The following is an 8,925-nucleotide window of genomic DNA, read 5'->3' on the forward strand; positions in this document are numbered from 1 at the left end:
GTATGTATGTATGTATGTATGTATGTATGTATGTATGTATGTATGTATCTATCTATCTATCTATCTATCTATCTATCTATTTATTTATTTATTTATTCAGAAAGGGTGTGCCATCACCCAAACCAGGATGCAAGCAGCATACATGGCCAAGAATAGCTATTCATTTTTGGCTGAGGTTCAACCTCACAGTCCACTCCCAGTTGGCTAATGAGGAAAGCAGCAGCAAGAGAATGAAGGAAAGGGGTCAGGAGTCAGTGGCTCTGGGCCATCAAGTTCTGGGAATGCACAGGGCCATGGGGTGCGGAGTCTTTGGGTAAACAAGAGTTTTACAAGGTGGGAGATGGAAAGATTTGAACTACTTTGCATAAAAGCTGCAGGGAGTAGGGAGATTTATGAAATATCAGTCCCTGGCAGCTCGTTTCCTTTGGTAGAAGAACTAAAAGCCGTTTCTCACAAGGTGAGTGCAGAATCTCCTGAGCCTAAGAATTAGAGGCCGGCTGGGGCCACATGACGATACCCTGACTCAAAAACAAATACAGCATGGCCAGAGAGATGGCTCAGAGTGTTTACTGCTCCAGCAGAGAGACAGAGAGACACCCCCCCCCCCCCCCCCGCCTGCTCCATTTCAGTACCTTTGTGGCAGCTCACAACCCCCAGGAACTACAGTTCTGAGGGGTCCGGTTCCCACTTCTGGCCTCTGCAGGCACTGCTCCAGTCTGGTGTACCATCAGCACATTCAGGCCTTCAGCTATCAAATAGGGTTGGGATGTGGTTCGCTCAGTAAAATGCTTGCTTTGCAAACATGAGGGCCTGAATTTGACTCCCAGCACCCATGTGAAATAGCTGTGGTGGGGCTCGGGAGGTAGAGACAGTGAATCCCTGGGCACACTGCCAGCCTACTCTTCCTGTTGACTTCTGTCTTGGACAGTGAGAGACCTTGTCTCAAAACAAGTGGATGTCACCTGAAAACACCCTCGGCCCTTTTCCCTCATACCCACATAGGGAGCTGTGAGAACACACACACAAACACCCCATAAAGAACCCACTGCAGAGGCTTCTGAAGGCAAATGAGGTCATCTTTTCAGGAGAAGAAAGGGCATAATGAGCCCCAGTAATGGAAATACTTCATTCTGTCCTAAGGTGCCTTTCTATGCATTCCTCCAGATGCCCTGTGACATGAGCAAGAAGGACTGTGTTTCCTGTTCCACAGGCCCTAACTGAGAGTCAACAGAATGGGCTCCTTGACCACACAGCAGTATAGGGCGTGTGGATAGTGCTCCAGTCAACTGCAGGACACAGGGATGACCTCGGAGGGAGAAATCTTCCTGCCCCACCTCTTCCTTGAAGAACCAGGACCTTGACCTGTCTTCACATGGCATTGGTCTGGAGGCCGATGCCTTTCTCAGCACTTTATAGAATATTCTAGTAAAATCTGAACTTTCATATAAAAGAAATCTGTCTTTAAAAACATTTTAGTAATCAGATGTTTGAGGGCTGGGGAGATGGCCCAGTGGCTCAGTGTGTATTGCTCTGACAGAGGACCTGGGTTCAGTTCCCAGGACCCACACTGAGCGGCTCACAACTCCTGTAATTCCAGCTCTAGGGTACCTGACACCCTCTTCTGGCCCCTATAAGCACCTGTACTCACATGCCCCCCCCCCCCACGTATAAAAAGGAACATAAACTCGAATGTTTTGAAAAATGCTATGGACAGTGTGCTTCCAGGCACCAGATTTTACAAACTGACAGCTGTATTTCACCAAGTGGTACAAGTGATGCCAAGAGGCAGAGCTAGCACATGGAGGGGAACACAGCTGCGGCAAGAGCCCTGGCATCTGCTGCCAGGGTCACAGCACAGCAGCGTCCCCAGCTGCCTTCCTGTGGGCGGTGTCCTTTATTTTCTATGTCAATGGCCTACTAGTGTTCCCTGATGAATTCCCCTGGGTGGCCCAAAACATGTCCACTTTATGTTTCCTTCCTTTAAAAGAAAACAAAAAAGACGTTATTTTTAGTTTGTAGTTGTGTGTGTGTGTGTGTGTGTGTGTGTGTGTGTGTGTGTGTGTGTGTGTACGTGGATGTGAGTACAGATGCCAATGGAATCCAGAGAATGGCTTTGGATCACCTGTAGCTGGAGATACAGGCGACCCAATATGGATGCTGGAAACTAAACTTGAGCTTTTTTTTTTTTTTTTTGTCAGGGTTTCTCTGTGTAGCCCTGGCTGTCCTGGACTTGCTTTATACACTAGGCTGGCCTCAAATTCAGAGATCTGCCTGCCTTTGTCTCCCCAGTGTGAGCATGTGTTCTTAACTGATGAGCCACCTCACCAGCCAGCGAACCTGCTTTTCTCTTCCTTCCCCTTCCTCTCTCCTTCCCCTTCCCTCCCTCTTGTCTTATTTTTATTTTTCTTTTTGTATGGGGACAGGGTCATGTCATGTTTCCAAGGCTGGCCCAGAGCTCCTCATTCTTTTGCCGCCTTCTGAGTACCAGGTTTTTAAAATACAAGGTGATGAATGGGGCACTTTCTAATTTTTTTTTTTTTTTACATTTTTTTACTGTGTGTATTTATGGCGTATGTCTGTGGGTCTGCACGCCTGCGCACGCCCTTGTGGGGGCCAGAAGTCAAGGTCAGCTGTCCTCTGCCACTGTGCGAGTCTTTGAGTCAGGGTCTCTCCCTGAGGCTGGAGCTCTGCAGTCTGGCTAGGTCGGCTCTGGTCTGCCTGTCTGCACCCTCCTCGTGTGCGTTGTCGAGTGGAGTCGTGGGGATCTGAGCCCAGGCCCTCAAGCCCAGGAAGCACCCTCCCGGCACATGGAAGCCAGAGATCGGCGCCAGGTGTGTTCCTCAGTCATTTTCTGCCTTGCATAATTTTTTTTCCTGAGACAGGGTTCCATGTGGACCAGGCTATCCTGGAACTCTGTATACAGCCAGAGGCCCCTGTTTCCACTGCTGAAGAGCTGGGTTGTGCATCTTCACACCTGATTTTCTGCGATGCCGGAGAGGGAGCCTGGGACTTCCTACGCCCTAGGCAGGCACTCTATCAACTGAGCCCAGCCCCATCCCGCCACCTTATTTTGAGACAGGGTCTCCTGCGCTGGCCTGGAGTTCACTGATTAGGCTAGACAGGCTGGACAAGCCCCAAGGGAAGCTCCTGTTTCCACTGCCCCAGCACTGGGATTACAGACCCAAGCTGCCACACCCAGTTCTGTTTTGCTCTGTTTGTTTTAACCTGGGTCCTGGGAATTAAGCTCGGGTCCTTGTGCTTTCTTGCCAAGACCGGATCCTTCTCCCTGGCCGTGAAAACTTTCTAGACCAGCAAATGGCAATGCCCTTGGCGCTCCGCTGGTCCACCACTGATAAAACCTAAACCCTTTTCTGAACATGGCCCACAAACCTTTGCCCGGCCGGCCTTGCCTCTCCCGATTGCTACACTCAAAGCTTCCTTCCCACTTGTTCCTCTCACTGCACTGAGGAAGGCTTGAAGCAAAAGGAAGCAAGGTCCAGTGAAGACCCCACAAACGGGGCTTGAGTACGGCTCAGGCTAGCAGAGTACTCGCCTCACACGCTGGGAGCCCTGGCTTTTATTCCCAGAACCACACAAAGCTGGTATGCTTTGCCTCTGGACTCTCAGCCAGTGTGAGGCACAGACAAGAGGATCTGGCACTGAAGGCTGTCTTCAGCCACACAGGGAGTTCAAGGACAGTCTTGGCTACATGAGACCCTGTCTCAAGAGAGCAGAAGCAGATGTGTCTTCATCCCCTATGGTACCCACATGCTTTGAGAGGCGTCAACAGTGTCTAGTCTAAAACTCGCTTGAAAAGAAGCTAGCTGTGGTGACGCACACCTTTGATTCCAGCACCCCAGAAGCAGAGGCAGGTGGATCTTTGTGACTCAGAGGCTAGTCCGTCCTACAGACTGAGTTCCCAGGACAGCCAGGGCTACATAAAAGACCCTGTCTCAAAACAAAAACAAACAAACAGACTGGAAGCTAGTCTTCAAGACGGCCTACGGCGCTCTCCACGTGACTCAGCTGGGGCGTGTGAGCCTAGCACACCTGAAGTCCCAGGTTCAATCCTCGGCACTGTATAAAGCACGTGTGGAGGTGCTGCCACGTCATTGCAGCACTGAGCAGGTGAGTCAGAAGTTCGCAGCTGAAGCCTGCAGAGCTGGCTCCATGTTTAAGAGAACTGCTGGCTCTTCCAGAGGACCTGGCTTCAGATCCCAGCACCCATAGGTGACTCACATCCACCTCCAATCCTCACGTCAAGGGATCTGGAGTCCTATTCTGACCTCTTCTGGCTCCTGCACACACCCGGGACACATGAACTCACACAGGAATACACATACACATAAAAATACATGTAAAGTTAAATTTAACAAAAAACATTTTTTTTCTTTTTTCTTTCTTTTCTTTTTTTTTTTTTCTTCTCATTTAACAGCAGGTGCTGGTTAGAAGGAATTGGAGGTGGGCTGGGGATTTAGCTCAGTGATAAACCAGCTGCCTAACACACACAACATCCTGAGTTCAATTATTAGTAAGGGGGCTAAAAACATGAAGAAAGAAAAAAACGAAATCGGTAAAAACAAAACCAAACAGTGGAACTCGGGCTGGGGAGCTGGTAAGGCACTTGCCTTGCAAGTGGAAAGGCCTGAATTCAATCCCCCGAGTAGAAAGCTTGGAGTGGAACACTCCTGAGACCCCAGCGATGGCAGAGTGTGAAGCCGACAGCACTGGGTCCCGGAAGCTCACAGACCAGCCAGCCTGGCCTCATGGCAAACCTCAGACCAACGAGAGACCCTGTCTCAAACAGAGACAGAAGTCACCTGCCTGCTACCTCCAAATGCATGTGCCCACACACGTCTACACACACACACACACACACACCCCTCCTGTGTTAAAGGAAAATAATGTTTGCTTAAGATATACAGAGTTCCGGGGTTCAGTCCTGAACACCCTGGACTATAAGCGAGGTTCTTATATTCTATCATGCTGGAGACCTTCCCAGTTCACAATGTTCCAACCCAATCGTTCTGGTTGTTATTTCCAATGTTTCCAACAATGGTTCCCACATTCAAAACTGAGATGAATGGGGGAATCTGGTCACAGACTCCAAGAGGTTCACCAAGATGGAATGACACAGCAGAAACTCCCAGGTTTCAAACTTTTTATGGAGTCTTAAAGCCACTGTCCCCAAGGCAAGAACCTTGACGAACTTCAAGGCATGAAGATCTTCTCCTTCCATTCTTAGGGTGCGAGTATAGGCATGGCTGCTTGTGTTGTGGGTGCTCTGCACACACGAGTACGTGCATGTAGAGGCCGAAGCTGATGTGAAGGGTCACCGTCAATAAAGCCCAGGGCTCACTGACTTGGTGAGTCTCATGAGCTAGCCCACTCTCTCCAGGGATCCCTGGATTCCATGCTGGATTTACAGGCAGGCTGCCCTGCTCACCAGCCACTTGTTTGGGCTCTGAGGATCCAAACTCTAGTCCTTATGGGTGTAAGGCAAATGCTTTAACCACTGAGCCACCTGCTAGCCTAAGAATTAAAATGTTGAGGCTCCATCCCCAGCACCAAATCAAACAAACACAAAGAACTGAGAACACCTCTCCCTCTTCCACCACGTTCCAAGACCTCTCCAGATTTCACTCAAGGTTCTAATTCTCATTTTTCTGTCTTTATGTGTCTGAGTCCTATTTTCCAAAAGCTATCTAGGATCTCACACCCACACTCTTCCCACACAGAATCCTGGAAAAACATCTCCTCAGGCAAGTAAAATCTTGCTGGCATCTCAGATAACAGCAGCCACTGCTTCCAGTGGGAAGTAGCTGAAAAGGAAGAGGAGCAGCTGGGGTGCCACACTAGTTGAGAGTACCTAGCTGTGCACAAGGCCCTGTCCAGCATCTAGCACATCCTAGCAAACACACACACACACACACACACACACACACACACACACACACACAGAACAGAATCAATAGAGTTCCTACAGGCACCGCACCTTACTTTCATCCCTCTTACGTTACTTTTCTGTTACTGGAATAGACTTGAGACCCCACTTAAAGGGAAGAAAAGTTTCCAGGCTGACAGGACAGGTCAGTACAGGTGCTTGCCACACAAGCCTGACAACCAGAGTTTGATCCTGAAAACCCAACTAAAAGTGGAAGGAAAAACCATACTCCACAAAGCATCCACTGCTGCGTAACATGAACATTCACAATAATAATAAACAACATGGTGGGGCTCGAGAGATGGCTCATCGGTTGCTCTTCCGAGGACCCCAGTTTGCACTCCTGTGGGGCAGCTCACAATTGTTTGTAACTCCAGCTCCAGGGTACCCCATCCATGCCCTCTTCTGGCTTCCAAAGGTACCTGCATGCACACACACACAGACAGAGGTACACACACAACAATAAATCTAAAAATACATACATATATGCATGCTCACATACAAGTAAAGATACAGACACACAGACACACAGCACAGCTTCAGCCGTGGCTTATTGTTTCACTGCTTGGGGGCTGTAGCAAAGCAGAACAAACATGGAGGGAGTGCACGATAGAGGGCGCTGTTTACCTCCTGGTAGACAAGAAGCTAAGGCAGGAGGACGATGGAATCCCCATATTCCCTATAAGGGCCTAGAGACGATTCCCAACCAGCTCCCAGGAGCTTCCCGGGCTGGTGATCAATGCTTTACTACATGAGACTCAGGGAAAGGGGGATGAGGGCGTCATGTCACCCACACTCCCACAGAGAGCACCTGAGACACTGCCTGCTGGAGTAGACGCTGACAGTGGGGTTGGGTGCCAACTGTCTCACAGCTACACTGACGCTGGAGCTCAGGAAAGAGGAAGGGCCTCCTCTAGACCAAAGCACTGAGGAAGATCTAGAACCGGGGTGAGGATTTGGCTCAGCTGGTAGAGTTCTTGAGCATACAGGAAGTTCAGCGTTCCATCCCCAGCACCACATGGACGGGGATATGGCAGAACACACAGTTATCACAAGGGGTAGAAGCAGGAACATCAGACGTTCAAGGTCACTCTCATTTTATATCAGGTTCCAGGCCAGCCTGGGCTACAAAAGACAATGTCTCTCACACACAAAGTTCCAAGACCAGGTCCAACCTTGGCTCAAGCCTCCTGGTCTTCTCAACACTCAGCACCTCCTCTCCTGGTTCTCCTGACTTCACCACCACAACCCAGGCTAAAGCAGCGGCACTTCCACATGCTCTGAGACTTAGAGTCCACGGTTCTTGCTCTGTTTAAAGCAACCTTCACTTGCACATCTAAAACACATCCCCCCTGCTAAGCCTTGCTCATTCAATACGCCCCAAACTTAAGAAAAGTGCTTAAGAAATCAAGGCACAGCAAAAGGTTATCTGACCCACTGGGACTGAAGGCAAGTCAAAGGGTAAGAACAATCAGTCCACTGGAGACTCCAGACGCTCTCCCCAGAAGAACACCGCGATAACATCGAAGTCCCTAGGTTCTAGTACTCCCTTGGAAATGAGCACAGGGGGAGGAAGGACGCGCTCTGGGTGCAGCGCTCTATGGGCTCCCAGGTCGTCAGAAACGCACCGACTTGGCTCGTAAGAGGCGGCTAGGAAAACCCTTCAAGCCACCTTCGATGGTAGTCACGCTCCGAAAGGCATTTTGGAAGACAGGACCAAAAACTAATTCACAACCAACCAACCAAACCAACCCCCATAAACTTCTGGAACCCAGGCCCCGGGTCACCTAAGGTACAAGTTCCCACCTTTAAGAGAGAAGTTTGAGCAACATTTTATCGCCCTGAAACGGACTGAGGAAGTGGACCAACTCAGGAGGGAGGCCCGAAAAGGCAGGAAGTGGCCATTTGTGGGAAAAGGGAAGGACAGGCGGCAAGGGAAGAGAACTGGGGCGCCTTCCCCAAGTCCCGAGCACCCCCAGATCAGGCTGGGAGGCGTCCTCCGGATTTCCCGGAGGACGCCTCCCAAGCCAAGCGGGGCGCGGCCACGGGCGTTGTCCTTCGACGTGTCCCTCCCTCCCAACGTTGAACCAGGAGCCCCGCGATCGCGCGGGGAGCGCACCCACTTCCCCATCCCAGAGCGCACCCCGCGCTAGGGTCCCCTGCGGGGCGCAGCATCCTTACCTGGGGAATCCGTCGCACCACCGCTCTAGCTGTGTGCACAACCAGACTCGCCGCTCTCACGGGCGCCCCGCCCCGTCCTGGGGCTGGACCCCAGCCGTCCCTACTCGATTTGTCATTGAGCAGTCGTGAGCTCGCGCGTCCCCACCCCCCGGAGCGCGTTCCCGCTGGCCGCCGGGCAACCCTGGCCTCTCCAGAGCCGGCCCTCCCTTCCGCTCTCGGAGGCCACGCCTACAGACCAATCAGAAGCTGCACACCCAAACCTTCGCCAATAAGAAAATGCCTTGGGCGTGGGGGCGTGGCCCTGCAAAATGGTCCCGCCCATCCTTTTGCCTTTTGGCTCCTCCGCGGGACTAGCGCACGTGACCGCTGCTGCAGTGGCGGAGCTTGGGAACTGGTCTGGGGACGCCGGGCGTGGGCGGGTGCACTCCCGGGGAAGCCAAAGGGAGGCCAGAGCAGCGAGAAAGCTAAGGACAGAGCTGATGGACAGAAGCCAAGGGGGAGGACAAGGTGGCCAAGTTTGGCCTGCGCCCTGGTGTGGAAGGGGGCAAGCCCCTTGAGACCCTTGGCCAGGGACTGAAAACTCCAGGTGGCGCCTCCGGTAGCGTGGCCTACCACACTCTATTAGTGAAGGAGTTACAGCTGTTAACTTGACCTAGGTCACATGTAAGGGCCAGAGCCCCAGCCGTAGCCTGCGGCAAGATCTCCAGACTGCAGGCTGCCCTGCCATCACCCTCCGACGCCCAGGAGCTTGTAATTTTCTAATAGGAGTTCCACTATGGTTGATTTTCCTAGATGAACAC

General features: G+C 51.5%; 1 protein-coding gene across 1 annotated transcript in view; it reads right to left on the reverse strand.

Annotated features, from left to right (window-relative positions):
* Ralb (RAS like proto-oncogene B) overlaps positions 1-8,314 on the reverse strand; it is a 31,672-nt gene extending 23,358 nt beyond the window's left edge. The window contains exon 1 of the mRNA XM_055601578.1: positions 8,126-8,314. The gene's annotated coding sequence lies outside the window, so the exon portion shown is untranslated. The remainder of the gene's footprint in view (positions 1-8,125) is intronic.
* Positions 8,315-8,925: the final 611 nt, after the last annotated feature.

This window comes from Psammomys obesus, unplaced genomic scaffold, assembly GCF_907164565.1.
Source record: "Psammomys obesus unplaced genomic scaffold, mPsaObe1.curated_primary_1811, whole genome shotgun sequence".
In the NCBI taxonomy this organism is placed as follows: domain Eukaryota; kingdom Metazoa; phylum Chordata; class Mammalia; order Rodentia; family Muridae; genus Psammomys; species Psammomys obesus.